The sequence below is a fragment of the Cervus canadensis genome, chromosome 5, assembly GCF_019320065.1.
Source record: "Cervus canadensis isolate Bull #8, Minnesota chromosome 5, ASM1932006v1, whole genome shotgun sequence".
NCBI lineage: Eukaryota > Metazoa > Chordata > Mammalia > Artiodactyla > Cervidae > Cervus > Cervus canadensis.
Genome location: NC_057390.1, coordinates 6,548,449 through 6,569,857, shown reverse-complemented (window position 1 = coordinate 6,569,857; position 21,409 = coordinate 6,548,449). Strand labels below are relative to the sequence as shown.

General features: G+C 49.3%; 1 protein-coding gene across 2 annotated transcripts in view; it reads right to left on the bottom strand.

Moving 5' to 3' along the window:
* The window catches only part of IL1R2 (interleukin 1 receptor type 2), a 39,292-nt gene extending 23,979 nt beyond the window's left edge, over positions 1–15,313 (bottom strand). The window contains exon 1 of one of the 2 annotated variants that reach the window (XM_043468029.1): positions 15,024–15,313. The gene's annotated coding sequence lies outside the window, so the exon portion shown is untranslated. Of the gene's footprint in view, positions 1–1,705; positions 1,730–15,023 lie in introns of those variants that run through there. The other variant, XM_043468030.1, reaches the window with a different exon arrangement.
* Between the last annotated feature and the right edge of the window lie 6,096 nt (positions 15,314–21,409).

Sequence of the window (21,409 nt, the reverse complement as noted above, 5' to 3'; positions counted from 1 at the left end):
GACACCCCAGTCCCACCTGGGTCCCCCACATAGACCCTAGGCCCTGCCTGGACCCCCAGCCCCACCGTGGCTCCTCAAGCCACCACTAGGCCCCCGTAGCCCCACCTAGTGCCACCCCCAGACCCCCGCCTGCACCCCCAGCCCCACCTGGGCCACGGATCCCCTCCTGGGCCCCCAGCACCACTGAGGCTCCCCAATCCCTGGCCTGGACCCCCAGACCCGCCTGGGCCCCCAGCCAAAGGCAGCTGTCTCCAGTCCTCTCTGTGGACTCTGGCAAAACAGCAGCTGCCCTGTGACCTCTCCAGGAAGTGGCTTCAGACAATTAAACCACAAACACATAGCAGTGATCATTTTCAATCATCTAAACCTCAGAAGCAGGCTGGAACCAGAGCTGCCGCGGTGTGGGAAACATCAGTTTTTGGCAGCCTCGAGGAAGAAGAATTCATTTTGCAGCAAAATGCTGTTTTCCTGTCCTACTTTCTTTAAATGTGTCTTTAAATTACAGGCAATTTGACATTTCTGCTTGAATCTGAGATGACCTTCTTACTGGAAGAAAGAAATTATAAAGGCATTTTGTTCCAAGTATTTGAGTTACAATTCTAGCTTTATTTTTTTCTTCTGTCAAATGACCTGTTTTGCTGAACTCAGTGTAAAAGTAGGGAGCAATAGGAGGCAAAGCAGGGCCAGGCTCGGAAAATGGCCAAAAATGTGGGGAAAATTGAAAAAAGAAAAAGAATGAAGTAAGGTGGAAACTGCGGATGGTTCAGCCTAAGCCAGGGGTGCCCGGGGCCGGGGAAGGGGCGGGAAGGAGGGGGAGGCCTGAGCAGCGTCCACCACGGGCCCCTGAGGCCCAGGTGACTGTCCCCGCCCGTGACCCTGGGCCTGACTCCTGCTCAGGGATGGACATGTGGCCTACACGTGTGCAGGTGTTCACTTCACCTTTTCCTTTAATTCTCAACAATTCCAGCAGACTAACACGTTGCAGAACGTGCTATGTACTAAAAAGTATAACACCGGTATGTATCTTACCTTGTTATTATTGTTTAGTTGCTCAGTCCTGTCTGACTCTGAGAGCCCACAGACTGTAGCCCGCCAGGCTTATCCGTCCATGGGATTCTCCAGGCAAGAATACTGGAGTGGGTTGCCACTGCTTTCTCCAGGGAATCTTCCTGACCCAGGAATCGAACCTGTGTCTCCTGCATTGGCAGGTGGATTCTTTACCACTGAACCACCTGGGAGGCCCAATGTATCCTACCTAGAGTCACCAATTTTGGTTTATTCTCTTCTCTCTTTGTCTTCTGTCTCTCCTTCTGGGCCCCCCATGACTCCTCATGACCTCTGTGCTTCTCAGAAACTTAGATCCAAATACTTTTCATTTTGCTTCGGCTTTTAATTTAGAAAAAATTTCCAAGCTTAATTTTGATGTAAATATTAATTTCCCATAGTTTTCAGAAGTGGGGCCTGGGCCCCCAAACCCTGGCTGGACCCCCAGCCCTGTTTAGACCCACCTGGGCCACATACACAAACACACATACATAATTTCCCCTGAACACCTGAAAGTTTATTGAGAGTAAATAAGCAAACGTTAGCTCCAGAGATAAATCTTCAGGCATTTAAAAGGAGCAAACATTTTATTCTCTAGTATATTTGAGTATCTCTCTTAATTCACCTAGAAGGTGACACTTTTCTTTATTTCTACCTTTACCTTGTTCCCGGAAGGTTTTAAGCCACTATGAGTGGCTTCCATCTATGAGTCAGGAAGTACAGTCATCTAAAACACAAAAATGAGGTGACAGATCTTGACTATCAGTGAAGTCAAATAGCTCTCCAGCCTCACGCCTCCCACTGAGTCACGTCCAGTATGCAAAATAGATTCCTAAAAATCTAAACAGGGTGTTTCAGGCATGTGATACAAAACCCTCTGAAACCTATGGGGAAATAAATATTTACATCAAAATTAAGCTTGGAAAAGCAATTACTAATTCAATGCTGACGCCAAATAAAAAGTATTTGGAACTACGTCTCTGGGAAACACAGAATGTTAGGCATTTGAGATTCTCTAACTTCAGACACAGAGAAATAAAAGACAGGTTTGAGGCAGACAAACGTGTTGGTTCAGAGCAGAATCCTTGAGAGATGTCCACACACTACTTTTGTCCTGTAGAAAAAAGAGGCTAGCATTTCCCTCCCTTCTGGGATTAAGGGGATTCGGAGCAGGACAGTGGGACGGCTTCAGGTCTGCGTGGCTGTGTCACTGGCAAGTCTTGACCCTAATGGGGTCGGGGGACAGAAGCACTAACTGGAAGCCAGGGCACAGGAAGACCCATCTTTGGCAGAAGCAGCCGCTGGGCCACACTGGGCGGAATCTCAAAGGGGAGAACCCGGTAAGGCTGAGACTCAGCTCCACCATGGGCTACACACTCTCTTTTATTTTACTGTCTACCAGTAAGTACCTTTCGCTCTAAAATCACCCTTTCCCAATGAATTTATCTACAAAGCAGAAGGAGAGTTACAGCTGGAGAAAACAAATTTATGGCCACCAGGGGGTAAAGAAGGGTGTAGGGATAAGTTCGGAAATTGGGACTGACGAATTCACACCACTACATGTAAAACAGAAAACCAACAAGGACCTGCTGTACAGCGCAGGGAACTCTACTCAATACTGTGTAATGACCTATATGGGAAAAGAATCTAAAAAACAAAAAGGAGCAAATATATGTACATACATAACTGATTCACTGTGCTGTACATCTGAAACTAACACAACATTATAAATCAACTATACTCCAATAAAAAAAATTTTAACAAAAATAAATTTTAAAAGTTAAATAAAAAAACAAATAAAATCACCCTTCCCCTGTCAAACTTTTTGAACTTTGACCAACTTCTGCCCCAGGAACCATTAACCAAGAGATTCAGCGAATCAGCCCAGCTCATCCTGCCACTCAAACACTCCACTCATGGGTTTCACTCCCAGCAAGCCACAGTCATTCAGGGCTCCTGGGGGTTCTGGACCAGCAAGCAAAGACACTTCCTTCCTCCAGCATCAGCCCCTCCCACAGGCCAACCCTCAACAAGCCCTCCTCTAGCTCAAAATAGTCACCTGTAGTCACCCAGCAGGACAGACCTGGAAGCTGGGCCCCTGAGGCCCTTGGCACCCACGGTACAAACCCACCAGGCTTCAAATTCTCCCAGCCAGAGGTTTGTGTAAAAGGGGTTCGGCACTCTGAACAACTCCACAGAGCAAAACCCATGGGTCTGGTAAGAGTGTGTCATCCCCACTGTCAACGTGAGCAATGGAAACAGACTCAGGTACATTGAGCAGGTAACCCAAGGCCAGAGAGCTAATGGACTGATGCAGCAGGAGGTAAACCTGAATCTACACAGTCCTCATCCTTGGGACTGGATCTCAGCTCTGTGGAAGCACCTGGCGCTGGAAGGGGTTCCAGGAGCCACCAAGCTTAGCAGCCCACCTACACAGTCTTCCCAAACAGCATCCTCCACAGGTGGCCACGCTGGCCCCTCATAGGACAGACACTTCCAGTCTTAGAAAGAACTCATCATCAGAAACATTTGTCATTTCAGGATGCAGGCTTGCCTACCCCTAAGCTCCACTCAACGGCCAGATTCCAATCTGGGAGCAGCTCAGAAGTCCTTCTGTGTCTTCCAAGAGCCTTGAGGGTCAGGGAAAGGTGACCAGATGGTTCGAAGAGAAGTAGAGAAGAGGTTGTTCATTCGCTAAGCTGTGTCCAATTCTTTGCGCCCCCACGAACTGCAGCACGTCAGACCTCCCTGACCCTCACCATCTCCCAGAGTTCACCCAAGTTCACGTCCACTGAATTGGTGATGCCATCCAACCATCTCATCCTCTGCTGCCCTCTTCTCCTTTTGTCTTCAATCTTTCCCAGCATCAGGGTCTTTTCCAATGAGTGCGGTTCTTTGCATCACGCAGCCAAAGTATTGGAGCTTCAACTTCAGTATCAGTCCTTCTAATGAATACTCTGGGTTGATTCCCCTTAGGATCGACTGGTTGGATCTCCTTGCAGTCTAAGGGACTCTCAAGAGTCTTCTTCAGCACCACATTTCAAAAGCATCAGTTCTTCTTTATGCTCAGCCTTCTTTATGATCCAACTCTCACATCCATACATGACTACTGGAAAGACCATAGTTTTGACTATATGGACCTTTGTCAGCAAAGTGATGTCTTTGCTTTTTAATATGCTATCTAGATTTGTCATAGCCTAGATTTAGAGAAGAGGCAGCTACTCAGAAAAAGAGGGATGGCTGACAGAGGAAAACACACCCACAAAGATGCAGCAGCTGATTGCCCAACAACAGAGAAGAAAAACTACTGAGATGAGAGCAAGAACCAAACAGCACAACAGAGCCCCATGAGAGCGGATGCTAACATCCCCCTCCATCTCTCCACGCTTCCTGAAAGTGTCCAGGTGTTTCAGCACAAAACAGCTGGTGTCTCTATGATTTTCCCTGAATCATGAAGAACAGTTTAAATCTCGCTCTCAGTCATTAAGAAGAATGATATAATGCCATTTGCAGCAACATGGATGGACCCAGAGATTGTCTTACTGAGTGAGGTAAGTCAGGCAGAGAAGGAGAAATCTCATATGACTCCTTATTGGTGAATCTAAAAAGAAATGATACAAATGAATGTATTTTCTCTGGACCTTCTTTCTCAAGATTAGGAAGTGCGTTATACATGTGGTGGGGATAACAGCGAATTATCTTCCAGTGTATTCCCCTTCCCATTTCCTCTGAGTCTTCAGCCACTATGGCCCCCAAAAAAGGGGAAGAGCAAAGGCTTGCTCAGTAAGGAGGGCAGGAAGTGAACATAACATAGGGGATGTCCAAGTTGGGAAAATGGGTTCTGCCCCCACTTCCAGGCTCAAAATCTGAGTGCAGAGGGACAGCTCTGCTTTCCCACTGGGTCCCTCGAGGAATTCCCACCAGGGTAAAGTAGGGAGCTCTGATCAAGATGGCAGCACCCAGGGAGGATGGAGACATTGCATGTTAAGGTGGAGGGAGGCAGGGTTAGTTACCCGTGAGTCTCAGCTCTTTGCTGATGGAGAGGAAATACAGCTCCCCCTGTGCTTCCAGTGGAAAACTGGGCAAGCTGAGATCTGAGCTGATATGGGGCTGCCGTGATGAAGGACAAGATGACCTAGAGGCTGCGGGACACTCAGTCCATAAGGAGCAGGACGGCCGATTATGAAAACATGTCCTTGCGAACATGTGTGCTAAACTGCTTCAGTCATGTCTGACTCTTTGCAACCCCATGGACTGTAGCCCGCCAGGCTCCTCTGTCCATAGGACTCTCCTGGCAAGAATACTGGAGTGGGTTGCCATGCCCTCCTCCAAGGGATCTTCCCAACCCAGGGATCGAACCCATGTCTCTTCTGTCTTCTGCATTGGCGGGCAGGTTCTTTACCACTAGTGCCACCTGGGAAACCCAGAAACATGTCCTTACCAGTTAGGAAATAACCACTTACTTAAGCCCTGAGCTCTCCACACTCTGCCTTTCCAGAGATGCTCCCCTGAGATCCTCATGGTCCAAAGCCTAGTGCAGCACCTGCTCTGATGGATCGGTGCTCCTGCCCTGCTGGTTGGTACATGTTTTGGGTATCCCCTGCACAGCTAGCCAGTCTAAGCCAGGGGGAAAACAAGGCCATGGCTGGGGCACAGAAGACCATGGAGCCGCCAAGGGCACCGTGGGGTCATGTCAGCCAGTGCACTGGCTCTGACTCCCAGGAAGGACCAGACGCCAGGTTTCCCAGCCACGAACTTCAGCGGGAGATGTAGGCGGACACTGTGTGACCAGCCAGGCCCAGGAACATCTTCATGGAAGCCAGTGAAGAGCCCCCGGGCCAGCAGATGGGGACCAGCCACCCTCCCCATCACACCCTGGGGACACGGCTTCCCCAGTTCTCAGACTCTGGTCCTGGCGAGAAGTAGGTGACAAGGTCAGTCTAAAAGACTGAGCATCTACCCAAAGCGTTAGTTGCTCAGTCGTGTCTGACTTCTTCCAGCCCCATGGACTGTAGCCCGCCAGGCTCCTCTGTCTATGGGATTCCCCAGGCAAGAATACTGGAGTGGGCTGCCATTTCCTTCTCCAGGGGATCTTTCCGACCCAGAGATTGAACCTGGGTCTCCTGTATTGCAGGCAGATTCTATGCCATCTGAGCCATATACCCAAAAGAGGCTGAATAAAACCCAGAGGGGCAGAGTTGGACCAACCTAGACCCTAGAATAACATGAACTGGCAGCTTAAATTCCCCTTTACTCATTAATAGGAGTGAGAAATGGAGGGTTTCCTGCCATATCAGTAAACAAGGATGTCACAGTCATCAGCGATCCCAGCCCTCCAGGGCACTCAGAAAGAAGAACACCGTCATGCCCTGGCAACCATCAGGGAGCAGTCATTCTCTACAGTCAGCCCTGAAGAACTCAGGATGTGAAAAAAAACACAGGATGCTGGGTGTGTGTTTTGAGATGCATATGAAAGGAATGATTTCAGTGAGCCCAGACTCTTGCATCTTCCCATACACAGGTGGGCACTAAATTCCTTAATTTGAGATTGGTTTTCTATAATTCACAAAAATACTTTTGATGTTCAGACTACCTACCCTTCGTTGCAAACTCCTATATAACCTAACTCCTCCCCACCACCTCCTCAGAGTAATTCTCTCACGGTTACTTGAGTTGCTGTCTCCCAGGCCTGAAGTCCTAAAAAATTCCCATCAAATAAAACATAGCTCTCAACTTTTAGGTTGTGACTATTTTTTAAGTTGACAGGAGCCTCAGGAGCCAAATGAGATTCTTATTAGAAAAGTTATTAAAAGCTCATTTTTGTGACATCAGCTTGCAGTGAGTACAAATATTCACCACCATACATATATTTTAGAAATATTTCCTCCCCAAGTTATTAAGCTGTCAGAACAGAGGAGATTTTTCTTTTTATGCTTCAAAAGATCATCTCTTACTCCCTGGAAAATATGCCCACCCAGAATGGCTTGTCCCCTAAGGGTCACAGAAGGCATAATTTCCCCCAGCCCTGTGCCCAGCACAGACAAGAGAGCAGGTGAAAATCAAGCCAAAAAAAAACCAATCACGCTAGGAAACCCAAACGATTCTGGTCTACTGGGTGTGGGGAAAGTCCTTGGCACAAGAATCCTCAGTCATTAGCCTGAAGACAGCCCAGAACTGACTGGATTTTCCACCAACCCAGGAAGTCCCACCAAGAAACTCTTTGCTCTCCTTTGGGGCCAGAGGGAGAGTTTCTGTTGCAGGGAAAAGGAAAAAAGAAGAATGAGTTTTTCTTTTCTTTCCTGAGACCAAAGAAGATAAAGAGAAAAGTGAGCAGGCCTGGCCACTCTGAGTTTTCACTCTAATTGTTCCTAGTCTGTAGTCTGTAACTAGGTTTGCTCTCCTGCCCCCAACTCACATTTTGCACCTGTTATCCTGTATCTGGTACTCACCTTTACAGCCCTCTCCCCACAGATCCCCCCTTGTAGTTTTTCTCTTTTTTACATAATAGAAAGAAGGCCCAGTACAACACACAAAAGACAACAGACTGAACTACCAGGCTACCAGATGGCCGGACTCACCCTAACAGACCACCTGATGCCAGCCTATGCTGTTTTTAAAACAATGCAAGAGAAAGAATACAGGATCCTTACACCTTCGTTCCTCATCACCTAGCCCTGACTGTGAGGCCTCATCTAATATAAGCCCCCAGATTCCTCATGGAAGGGGGACATAGTTCTTGAGGCAAGAGCCTACCGTGTTCTCCCCCTCCGCCGGCTGAGGATCAAAGCTGCCTTTCTATTTCCTCCAAACTCTCTGGGTTTTTTTATCCCACTTCGGTGGGCAGAGAAAGCCAAGATTTTGGTGCCATTCCCTTTACACACACATGCTCCCTCTGGCTTCTCCCAAGCAGCCAGGGCAGCCAGATCCATCCCTGGTGTGAGCCGAGCATCCTGAAGCTGAGCTATCTGAAATCCTGCCTCCTCTCTGGCAACACAGGGGTTGATATACTCAGGTTCCCAACATCTGGACCAGTGCTACCTTGAGGTGCACAAGGCATTTTACTTCTCTGTACCCTTCACGTTAGGCATGATCACAGAATTGGTTATCATAAGAAGGAGTGGGAAGGACATGGGTCACCCCCAGGAGTTTTCTTTCTGGTGCCCCTCTCCCCAGCACTCTCTTCTACCGCTGTAAACCCCGAGCCCTTGTTGCTGAATGGTGGCCACCTAGGATAGTCAGGACACCCTGACAGGAGGCTGAGGTTTACTTCTATCCATGGGTCCATCCCCTTGTTCCTGTCTGTTTTCCCTTTGGTCATGTACAGATGTGAGAGTTGGACCATAAAAAGAGCTGAGTGCCCAAGAATTGATGCTTTCAAGTTGTGGTACAAGAGAAGACTCTTGAGAGTCCTTTGGACAGCAAGGAGATCAAACCAGTCAATCCTAAAGTAAATAAACCCTGAATATTCATTGGGAGGACTGATGCTGAAGCTCCAATACTTTGGCCACCTAGGTGAAGAGCTAACTCATTGGAAAAGACCCTGATGCTGGGAAAGATTGAGGGCAGGAGAAGGGGGTGACAGAGGATGAGATGTTTGGATGGCATCACTGACTCAATGGCTATGAGTTTGAGCAAACTCAGGGAGATAGTGAAGGACAGGGAAGCCTGGTGTGCTGCAGTCCATGGGGACGCAAAGAGTTGGACACAACTTAGCAACTGAACAACAACAAATAGAAACACCGATTTTCCACCCCAGCACTTGTGTTGAGATAATCTGAAGCCTACTGGTTGTCTACAAAAGTTATCTTTAGGCACAGCAATCCGAAAGAAGAATGAGGACATTGTATTTGCTTTCTATTGCCCTGGAGCAAAAGACCACAGACTCACTGGCGTGAAACCAGGCCCCATTACGAGCTCACATCACTGTGGGTTTGCCTGCTCAGATAGATTCTATTCAGGGTCCCACAGTGAAGTGAAAGCCGCTCAGCCATTTCCGACTCTTTGCGACCCCATTGACTATACAGTCCATGGAATCCTTCAGGCCAGAATACTGGAGTGGGTCGCCTTTCCCTTCTCCAGGGGATCTTCCCAACCCAGGGATCAAACCCAGGTCTCCAACATTGCAGGCAGATTCTTTACCAGCTGAGTCACAAGGGAAGCCCCACAGACTGATATCAAAGCTTGGGATCCCGGCCCACTTGCCTGGGGCTCTTGGCAGAATTCAGTTCCCTGCAACTGTAGAGCTGGGGTCCCCACTTTCTTGCTGGCTGTCAGCCAAGGCCACTCTCAGCAACTAGAGGCCGCTGCCGCTTCCTGCCCCGGGGCCCTCTCCTCAACAGGACAGTTTGTTTCCTCAGGGCCAAAGGACAATCTCACTTCTACTTCACATCTCTCTTACCTCTGGACTCTGACCCCTAGATCTTCTTTTAAAGAACTAAGGGCTTTCCTGGTGGTCTAGGGACTAAGAATTCACCCACCAGTGCAGGGGACATGAGTTCAATCCCTGGTCTGGGAGGAACCGACAGGCTTCAGGGCAGCTAAGTCCATGGACCACAGCTACCGACCGAAGCCCACACTCCACAGAGCCCATGCTCTGCACCAGGAGGAGCCACCGCAATCAGAAGCCCACACACCTCAGCTAGAGAGGGGCCCCCACTCACCACAACTAGAGAACGTCCATTTGCAGCAACAAAAGCCCAGCACAGCCAAAAATGATAAATAAAATCCTAATAAATAAATAAAGAGTCCAACTGGTTGTGCCAGGCTGGTCTTCCATTTGATTAATTTCAAGTCAACTGACTGGAGACCTAAAATACATCTGCAAAATCCCCTCGCCTTGGCTGCATATGGTCCCCAATTCGTGGGAAAGCCGTTCCATAATGTTTGGATAACCCACTCTCATTCAAAGGGAGGAGCTTACACAAAGCATGATCAGTGAGGGGTGTCTGAGAATTCTGCCAACCACAGACAGTTAAGAAAACATTCTGATGACTATTAGCTCTAGAAAATTTAGGGCACATCCAAAGCCATACGTTAACTTCCTTGCTCCCAGATAAGAAAACTTTGTCTCAAATATTCTAAAGCCTTCCTACTCAAGGTGTGGTCCCTGGACCAGTATCATGGACATACATCACTTATGAGAAATGCAAAATCTCTGGCCCCACCCCAGACCTAGGGAACCAGAATTGGCTGCGCTTTACCAAGATTCTCATGTGATTTGAGAAGCATTGATATTTAGGCCTGGCTTATCCTTAAATAGGGGCTTCCCTGGTGGCTCAGAGGTTAAAGCGTCTGCCTGGAATACGGGAGACCTGGGTTCGATTCCTGAGTTGGTAAGATCCCCTGGAGAAGGAAATGGCAATCCACTCCAGTACTCTTGCCTGGAGAATCCCATGGAGGGAGGAGCCTGGCAGGCTACAGTCCATGGGGTCGCAAAGAGTCGGACACGAGTGAGCGACTTCACTTCTTTCTATCCTTAAATAAAGTAGGCAGATACCCACAGGAATTAAGAGCAGAGATAATGTTAAGTCCCTGTGCCTCTGATCACGCCAGCCCTCTCAGAGTGGTTTTTGAAATTTTGAGGTCAGTATCTCATAATCTGACAATGAGGATGGTGATGACAACTAACATTTATTGAACATCCACCATGAGCCAGGCACTGGGTGAAGTCTTGACATGTATGATTTCTTTTAATGTTCTCAGTACTTTACAAACTAGATATTATTATTTTCCTTTTAGAGGTAAAGACATTGAGACTTACAGATGTTAAATAACACCTCCAAGGAAATACAAATAGAAGTGGTGGGCCCAGGATTTGGCCCTGGTCCCTTCCACTTAAGGGTGATGTGATCTGATTGTCACAAGGTGTCAAAGCTACACTGGGAATCACAGACTGGGGGTCAGAGGCCTGTTCAACATGTGGGTGTGTATCTTCCAGTCAGAGTGGTGGCGCTGTCTTCCATTAAATGTCTTTCCAAGGGACAGGCTCATTGCAGTGGGTCACAGGCCCTGTCATTCACAACCTCACAGATCTGACTTACTTCCTGGCCCCTGAACACACTCAGGCTAGCAATCCCCAATTAAGCCCAAGCACTCTTAAATTTCCTCTTGACATGTCATGAAAAATTCGAGTGAAGTGGGTACTTTCCAAAAACATTTTTAAAATAACAAAAGAACCCCTGCTCTCTAATCCATCCATTTCAACAGATGAATGAAACATCCAGACACATAGTTATATGTCCAAGTCACGTAGCAAGATAATATCCCAGTTTTAAACTGGGCTCTTTGGGCCCACAATCAAGTGCCATGATAACTGACCTCCTGTGTTTAGGAAATTATTTATGTTTCATATGAGGTTCTTAACTCAAGTATGCTCCAGAAATGTTTCGATGGAGTTCCATACAGATTCTCAGATTTCTCTCGGTTCATGCTACTGGTGAATCAAATGCCCATTTATCTAATGAGATTCAATCAGATACATAACAGGTTCAGAACCCAGGTGCTGAAGGGAGACTTAGATGTTTTTGAAAAAAGAAATGTACTTTTTTCCCATCTCAGTTCACAGACTCCCAGAATTCTAAGACCCTTCAGTGGACCCCACATTAAGAAGCCCTCCTCTGGGACTTCCCTAGTGGGCCAGAGGGTAAGACTCCATGCCCCCAGTCCAGAGGGTCTGGATTTGATCCCTGGTCAGGGATCCAACATGTCACAACTAAGTGTTCACACGCTGCAGCTAGAGAGCTCGCATGCCACAACTAAGGCCTGATGCAGTCAAATAAATAAATATTAAAGAAAAAGAAGTCCATAAACAGTTTATAAAAGTGTGGCAGTGAGGAACTCACCAGGTAGAACAGAGCAGTGGGTATCAGCCTTGGCTACACATCAGAATTGCCTGGAACACTTTAAAAACCAAAGATGCCTGAGCCCCACCCCTCAAAGTTCCTGATGTAGTTGGTCCCAGGTACAGAGAGTTTTTAAAGCTCTCCAGGTGATTTTAATGCTCAACCAGAGCTAAAACACTGGAGCAGGTATTCTGAGAAGCTAGAGGATCAACACCATCCTCATCACTATTTTTCCTGTGACCCCATCAACTGGAAACTTCCATATCCCTTTCATTTTTTCGCTGTCCTCTTCCTCCCTCCTTCAAGCAATACACCTTATGAGTGGGGAACAAAATGGAGCGGAAACGGAGGTCTGGTTTCAGCCACTGATATACTCACTTGTTCCAGCTGGTTCGCCTCTGGGCATGAGATCTCTTAACCTCCTAAGAAAGTGGTTCTCCAGGTCCCCAGACCAGCTGCCCCAGCACCACCTGCTGACTCAGTAGCCGCACAGGTGCTCAGCCCGCTCCCTCCCCTGCTCCTACTGAATCCAAAGCCCTGAGTGGGCTCAGCCATCATTTTAATAACGTCCTTCAGGTGATGCTGAAGCAAGCTCAAGTTTGAGAACCTCTTGTCAAAGGCACTGTCCTGATCAAGTATCCCCCATGTACAGAGCAGGTGCTGGACACATAAAAAGACCACCTGGGGCTTCTTGGATAGTCTAGTGGCTTAAGAGTGTGCCTTGCAACACAGGGTTCGATCCCTGGTCGGGGAAGATCGCACATGCCGTGGAGCAACTAAGCCCGTGTGCCAAAACCACTGAGCCTGTGCACTAGAGCGCGGACCTGCAACTGCTGAAGCCTGTGTGCACAGTCCGTGCCCCACAACGAGAAGCCACTGCAATGAGAAGCCTGCGTACTGCAACAGAAAGTAGCCCCCACTCACCGCAGGTAGAGAGAGCCTGCATGCGGCAACAAAGACCCAGCACAGCCAAACATAATGAATCTTAAAAAAAAAAAAAGACCACCTGAAGCTACACTGCATGCTTGCACTGCTTCAGCTGTGCCATCACTAGATGCCACCTCTGCCATCCTAGCTCTGAGCACTCCTGCCCACGCAGGTGTTGACTGTCAAACAGCCTGGCTTTGAGGGGCTGGCGGGAGTAGAGACTTTGGGGGGAGAGGGGGAAGGCCAGCTGGCAGCATGCGAAAGGGGGGTCCCAGACCAGCTGGGAACAAATGGGGCAGTGACTTTCTTCACAGCCCCCTGCCCATTAGGATAACCAGACAGGTTTAAAAGTGGGAAATGCAATTAAAATGGACAAGACTGTCATGAGGTTTGCAGGAAGGTACCCCTTCTATGATGCATGTGGGATGAGCCCCCTCCCCACCCCTGCCTTGTTTGGAAGGCAGAGCTCAGGGAAGGGAGAACTGGGGCGTGGAGGGACGCCCCATCACCCCACCACGGACAGTGACTTGCAGGAGGAACTCCGAAGGGCAGATCAGTCAATGGCCTCGGCTTACCAGAAACTCAGAAGGATGACAAGCCCTGACCCAGGATCACACAGCATTAGAAGCAGAGTGGGGCCAGGGGCTCCCAAGGGAGCCGGGAGCCAGGGAGAGGACAGGGTTCCAAAGCGGAGTTTGGATTCGAGGAGGACAGTTAACACAGAAAACATTCAGATGGCGCCCCCCTGTGCCTGGCACTGCACCAAAGCTCCATGTGGGTTGGATTCATTTACTCTGCTGGGCTTCCCAGGGGGCACTAGTGTAAAGAACCCACCTGCCAATGCAGGAGATGCTAGAGATGCAGGTTTAATCCCTGGGTTGGGAAGATCCCCTAAAGGAGGAAATGGTAACCCACTCTAGTATTCCTGCCTGGAGAATCCCATGGACAGAGGAAGCCTGGCAGGCTACAGTCCTCGGAGTTGCAAAAGAGTCGGACACAACTGAAGCAACTTGGCATGAATGCACGCATCCTCACCACTAGCATTATGATTTACAGGTGGGGACACAGCAGGAGCCAGAAGGGTAAAAATAAATCGTGTGGGTTACTTAATGATAATTGATGGTAAAAATGACTTTTTAGAAACTCATGCCCAGTTTTATCGTTACATCACAGGAATAAAGCAAGGGATAAAGGTAAGCTTAACGTTTCTTGACTGCGGATTACTGGGAGCTGCTGGCCATTGGGTGGACCGTCTCTATTGATGGTACTCCTGATTCACTCAAGTACAGGGTTTATAAAAGACAGTTACCCCATGGCTGATTCATGTCAATGTATGGCAAAAACCACTACAATATTGTAAAGTAATTAGCCTCCAACTAATAAAAATAAATGGGAATAAAAAAGACAGTTATCATAGGAACATACACATGATGTCACACAGTTATAACAGGAACAGCCGGACTTGAACCTGGGCCCTTCAGCCTCTGGGACTGGCACTTAACCACACGCTGCCTGCTGCTCTTCCAAGGCGGCCAGGAGGTTTGGGGCTCAGCCAACCCCAAGAGCCCAGATGTTCGAAAAGTTACTCATACTTTGGAAAAGAAAGCATCCCGTGATCTTTCCAAAGAGGAAAGCCTCTAAGCTCAGTGTAAGTCCCAGAGGCACAGCCTCCCCTGAGCCAGAGACAGACCCTCTCAGCCATTCCTCTCCCCTTCCTGATTGCATGGCAGTTTTGCCTGTCACTCCAATCACAGAGACAGTGAAGAATCTGCCTGCAGTGCAGGAGACCTAGGATCGATCCCTGGGTCAGGAAGAGCTCCTGGAGAAGGGAATGGCTACCCACTCCAGTATTCTTGCCTGGAGAATCCTATGGACAGAGAAGCCTGGCAGGCTACAGCCCAAGGGGTTGCAAAAGAGTCAGACAGGGCTGAGCGACTTTCACTCACTCCCTCCAATCATAGAAAGTCCTTGGAAACCCTCTGATCCAGCCCCTTTCTTGACAGATAGAGAAACTGAAACCTCAAAAGGTCCAGGTCCCCTTCCCATGGGTGGGGAAGGTCACAGAGAGAGGGAAGCCACCTGGAGGAGGCCTCTGCAGTCTAGAGACATCAGGGAAGCTTTCTGAGGTTCCCTGGAGAAATGATGGAGCCCAGATGCCCTGACTCCCAGATCAAGCCCACCCCCCCTTACCTGCAGCTCTGCATTGCTTACCTGGAGCTTGTCTTCTGGGAAGGCTGCCAGGCCTTTCACCTTCAGTGGAAGCTCAGCGGTCGGGCAGGAATTTATATCCTCGTTGTCCAGGGATTTCCCAATCAGGCTCGCGTCCCTCCCCTGACTGGGTGGCTGTGAACACACCTTTTCCCTTCTCACTGAGAGCGCCGTCAGAGCTGCAGCTCTGGGTGTGTGATCACTCAAATGGGGAAGTGGCCAAGGAGACTCTGTGTAAGTTTCCCTATTTTTTGTGACTCGCTAAAACTTGCATACTTCCAGCTGTGAGGTGATTTTAAAGGGATGTGTATTTTGCCCGGTCACAGTCCTGTTCAAGAGGAAAAAGAGGACTTTGGAACTTTAACCAGGGACAGAGTTGCTGTTTCCCCCATGAAGTCCTTCTGGGGGTAGAACCCCCGCCCCCAGTCTTATGTAATGTTTAAATGTTAGTGAAGGAAGAAGGTGGTTTTTTCCAAATATTTATCAGAGTTTGTGGGATTTGGCTGAGTAATGTGTACCCTGGAGGCGGAAATTCATGTCTGTGCAAGACAGATGGCAATCACTCTCCCGTTAGGAGCAGTCCCTGGAGCTAGAAAGGATGGAGTCCCGGGGAGAGGATGAGCCTGGACCCAGCCTGGTGCTGATGGGTGGCAAGGAAGGACACATTTCCAAAGGTCCTTAAAAATCCCTGTTACTATCCTAATGGATACTTTCTGTCGGATTTATTCAGATACTGATATTCTTAAAGGTGAAAATACAGAAACAGAAACCCTTGTAGAGAAATCTTAGGAATTTCATACCCAGAGCAAGTGGTTCAGAGTCAAAAGCTCCCACTGACCCTAGTTTTATTCTTCTGCTGACAAGGAAGGTAGGGCTTCCCCGGTGGCTCGGTGGTAAAGAATCTGCCTGACAATGCGGGAGATGAGAGTTTGATCCCTGGGTTGGGAAGATTCTGCTGGAAAAGGAAATGGAAACCCACTCCAGTATTCTTGCTTGGTAAGTCCCAAGGACAGAGGAGTCTGACTGGCTACAGTCCATGGGGTCTCATAAGAGTTGGACATGACTTAGTGACTGACAACAACAAGGAAGGTAATCTTGGGGGTCTCAACTCAGATGGGTAAATAAAATCTGAGAAAAACACAATGTTGGAGCAAGATGGAGACTTAGAGATGGTCAAATCCATCCTCCAGTTTAAAGTAGAACAAACTGAGGTCCAGGCACACAGGGGTACACAGGTGAGCTTACTGGATTAACTTAGTGTTTGTATAACTTCATGATGAGGTTCTTATGGAAGCTGTCTGTGTGACATGCTCAGTCATGTCTGACTCTGTGACCCCATGGACTGTAGCCCGCCAGGTTCCTCTGTCCATGGGATTTCCCAGGCAAGAATATTGGAGTGTTGCCATTTCCTTCTCCAGGGGATCTTCCCAACCCAAGAATTGAACTTGGGTCTCCAGGAGCTGGGAATACCCACCAAAAGAGCTTATTAGGCAAAGAGTAAATGTGACACTTTATCCCTGTTTAATCTTTTTCCAAGGACCAGTTGAAGGGGGAATACTTGTTTCTGTCCCATAACTTTAACATGATAAGATCAAAAAGTATGCTATAAATTTGCGGTCCAGCCAAAGCAGTTCCAAGGGTGCACATTCACCTCAGCAGGTAAATCTCAGCAAACACCATCAGCATCCCAGGATGAAGGCATGTCGATCACTGAATTCTCTCCTTACTGTGACTGTGGTCAGCCAAACACAGGGGTCCAGCTGACCTGCCTCTTGGGGATCCTTGTCACTCAATAGCACAGGGCAGCCACGTAAATAGCGCCCAAGAGAGGAAGTGAAATCACGCCATGCGCCTTTGGCCATGCTGAAGGGTAACTGCTTATCTAACGATCCATAAAGAGGAATTTACACAACCTCAGTTTTTTCTATGGGAAACCTTGATCCTCAAGCCACAAGAATTGTTTGAATAGTCCTTTTAAAAAACTAATGCTTCAGGGAACTCCCTGACAGTCTGGTGGTTAAGGGGCTTCCCTGGTGGCTCAGAAGGTAAAGAATCCACGTGACTCCAGGCTTCCACTGCAGGGGAAGACAAGTTCAGTCCATAGTTGGGAAAGTAAGATCCCGCATGCCTTGTGGCCAAAAATTAAAAAAAAAAAAATCTAATGCCTCAGACTCACAGCCATCCAAGCCAGACTGCACGGGCCCGCAGCAGTGCAGGCTGACCTCATTTTACTGGACTTTGTTTTATTTAGCAGATACTGCATTTATTACACATTGAAGGTTTGCAGCAGATGGGTTTGCACACATCTAAGGGGTGCCACTTTTCCAATAGCATTTGCTCACTTGTGTCTGTTTCACATTTTGGCCATTCTCCAAGTATTTCACGTTTTTCATTACTACTATTATAGTTGTGATGGTGATCTTTGACAGGACTATTGCAAAACGGTGATGACACGCTGAAGGCTCAGATGATGGTTAGCGTTTTTTAGCAAGAAAGTACTTTTCGGTTAAGGTATGTGCTTTTTCTAGACATAATGTTATTGCATGCTTAATAGGTTACAGTAGAGTGTATTACACTTTTATATACACTGTGAAGCAAAAAAAAATCCACGTGACTCACTTTATTGCAAGATTCACATTATTGCGGAGGCCGGGAACCCACCCTGAGGTACCTCCAGGGCTTCATTTCTGCATCCTCCTTCCCGTGCAGAGTTTCTCCACCAAGTGATGGGAAATAAACACGGCACAGCATGTTCTGTGCCATCTCGAAACCTCTGAGGTTTGAGGTGAAGGTCACCCAGGATGTTTATTGCAAGGGTTGAAGCAATGAGTCTTCATCTTTTAAGACTCAGGAGGACTTTTCAAAGTCCGTCCTGGTTCAGAAATCAGCAGCGTCCTCTGCAAACCCGGCAGCAAGATTTCCACCCCTTTTCTTCCTTCCTTGCAATGATGTGGAGGCAGCGGTTGGGGGTGATGAGAGGGGAGCTGGAGGCAAGGATACTGTGGGTTGGCCACTGAGCTGTGGATTACAACATGGGCCACTGGTCCCCAGTTTAATGGGACAGCCTCTGCCATAGTATCCCCATAGATCCACTCATTCTTTTTTGTATAATTTTATTTATTTATTTATTTTATTTTTGGCTGCGCTGGGTCTTCGGTGCTTTATGAGGGCTTTCTCTAGCTGCAGGGAGCGGTGGCTACTCTCCAGTTGTGGTGTACAGGCTTCTCATTGCGGTGGCTCCTCCTGTTGCAGAGCATAGGCTCCAGGGTGCACAGGCTTCAGCAGTTGCAGCTCCCAGGATCTAGAGGACAAGTTCAATAGTTGTGGCACACAGGTTCAGTTGCTCCGCGGCATGTGGAATCTTCCCGGACCAGGGATCGAACCTGTTTCCCCTGCATTGGCAGGCGGCTTCTAACCCACTGTGCCACCAGGGGAGACTCACTCATTCTTATCAGATCAGAGTTCTTTCATTTTGATTCGAGAAAATATGGTCATCAAATCCACAGGATGGATTTAGTAATCAGACCCCATAAAACCGAAAATTCTCTGCTCTGGTCAGCAGGACGATTACAGGAAAACACTCTATGTCTTATTCACAGAGGCAGGAGAAACGTCATTCCCTTCCCATAAATACTTTACAAGTTAGCAAACTAAAAATGAAAATATATACTGGCACACAGGCTTCCGCCTACTCCGCTATAAAAAGAGAGGGCTGAGTTCAGTGAGTGCTGTATTAGTTTCCTTCGGCTGCTATATCGAGTTATCACCACCAATGGCTAAAACAAAACCATTTGATCTTCTAACCATTCTGGAGGTCAGAAGTCCACGGTGGGCCCCAGGTGGCCGCAGTCAAGGTGTCAGCAGTGCTGCGGTCCTACTGAAGGCCCCAGGGGACGATCCTTCTCTCATCTTCTCCATCCTCTGGAGTGATCCTCACTTCTCCCCAGCACATCACCCTTCCCACCCTGCTCCCATCAGCAGGTGGCCTTTTCCCTTGACCTTCTTCCTTCTCTCTTTTGAGGACTCTCTTGGCTCTATTTGTGTGTGCATGCTCAGTGGCTCAGTCGTGTCTGACTTTTGGTGACCCCGTGGACTGTAGCCCACCAGGCTCCTCTGTCCATGGGATTTCCCAGGCAAGAATACTGGAGTGCATTGCCATTCCCTTCTCCAGGGGATCTTCCCGACCCAGGGATGGAACCCAAGCCTCCTGCATGTCCTACACTGGCAGGTGGGATCTCTACCACTGAGCCACCTGGGAAGCCCTGACTGCATTGGGGGCCCACTGAAATAATCCTGAAAATCCACAACCTAATGACCCCTGTAAAATCCCTTTTGCTATAGAAGGTATCAAAATCATAGGTCCCAGGGATGAGGATGTTGGCGTGCTTTGGGGACCACGGCTCACCGTCAGCAAGCTCGAAGGTGCCTTTCCAATCTCAGAGTCTGTGCCTGACGATGCTACGTGGTGTAGGACGCTGGTCTGCACAAGTGTGGGCTGGAACAACGCAGTTCCCATCACACCTACGGGCCAAGGTTGTCTAGATGGTGTGGCTTAGAGACAACGCACAGAGCACTTGGGAGCTACAGGAGAGATTTGGTTTTGTATTCAGTTCAGAAGAAATCAGTCTTCACTGTAGAAAGGTCTGTTCTTTCCAGCTTGGCCTTGGCTTCCTCCTCCTCACCCTGGTTTCAGAGGGAGACCCTCAACAGGATGACGACACTCAGGGCCACTGCCCACTCTCCCCTCCAACCTGCCCGCGGGGCCTGGAGCAAGGACAGAGGCCAGCTGGACACGACCCATGCCACGCTGATGCTTCCTCCCCGGGGCGCCCAGCCCAGATACCCTGTCCTTCATCCACAAACCAAGCCCTCCCCCTGTGCGGGCTCCGGAGGCTCCAGCAGGCCCCTCCTGCTCTGATCTGAGGCCTGCTGTCCCTTAACTGTATCCCCACTTCCCTTAACCTTACCCTCCATCTTCGGGCCAGCACTGGGGATGTGGGTGGTCCAGGAGAAGACCCCCAGAACCCCCAGGGCACTGCCAGATCACTCTTGGAGGGCAAGCCCCGCTCTCTGCTCAGTGGCAGGGGTGAAGAAACACTCCATTGCCTTACAGACAGAAAGAGGAAGATCTCCTCATCACAGAGATTGGATTTCCATAATGAGTGACACAAGGATTATTCACCGTATGGGCTTCCACTGCTGAAAACCAGCCGAGCGTCCACTCACCTAGGGTGGGAGGAAGACATGCCGCCGGCAGTCCTCGTTGCCTTCCAGTCTGGCCCAAACGGAAAGGGAAGTTTCCAGATGGTGCCTCCCCATCCCACACCACCCACCCCCTTTGGCCTTGATACCCCTGCAGCCTCCACAGTCCGCCCCCCACCCCACCCCCGCCCCCACTGCGTCATGGGACCCTCCTTTGCTTTCTAACAATCACAGTGACACGCAGAACCTTTGCTCAGCTGACACCCGAGTGCCACGTTTCTGGGAAGCGGCGATGGTGGGGCCTGAGTCACCCTGCCGGGCCCCGGGTGTTCCCACGGCCGGCTCATCCATGTGTCACCTTACGTAAGAACCCCCACCTGGGCACGGCACCTGCGAGCCCTCCCAACAGGCACGCAGACTTGGGGCTGAGCCCACCCTGATCTGTCGTCTTCAGAACACTCCGGCCCCCAGGGCAGGCTGCCACGGGCGGGCTCCGCAGGCTTTGGCAGCTGGAATGAGGGCTCTGGCGAAGAGAGTCACACGGAGTCCGGCTCCCTCGGTGTCCCATCAGGAGGTGCCTTCCACGTGGCTCCAGTCACCCCCCTGCCCCAGCACACCCCGCGCTGTTACACTTGTCCCCTGAGGGCTTGCAGGGGGTCTGTGACCTCGCACGGTGGCAGCTGGTCTCAGTCCATGAACCCTGAGCAAGGGACCCCCTTCCTCACCTAAAGAGGAAAAGGAAGGGGACACCCCTAGCCTGTCATGGGAGAGACTGGCTGAGCTTGGAGGACAAGAGGCAATGACACCCCGGTGCATAATTTATAGACTGGATGGCGCTTTTAGGATGTATCTGAAGTTCAGAGCCAACACCACTCCACCCCACCCCCGCCGCCCATTTCTCTGCAAACCATCCGGGATTAACCAAGTCTTACATTAACCAGGTCTGTGTTTTAGCTTTGACATCTGGAGCCTCTCTGACCCTTCCGTGGACTAGCCAGTTCCTAGAGGGTCCAACCACAAACCCACAAGTGTGCCTCTCAAATACAAACCAACCAGCCCAGAGCCCACCCTGCAGCCACCCCCAAACGTGTTCACTTCCATGCGTTCAGTCCCCCCCGTTGTTGTAGTTGTTCAGTCACCAAGTCGTGTCTGACACCCTGCAGCCCCCTGGGCTGCAGCACGCCAGG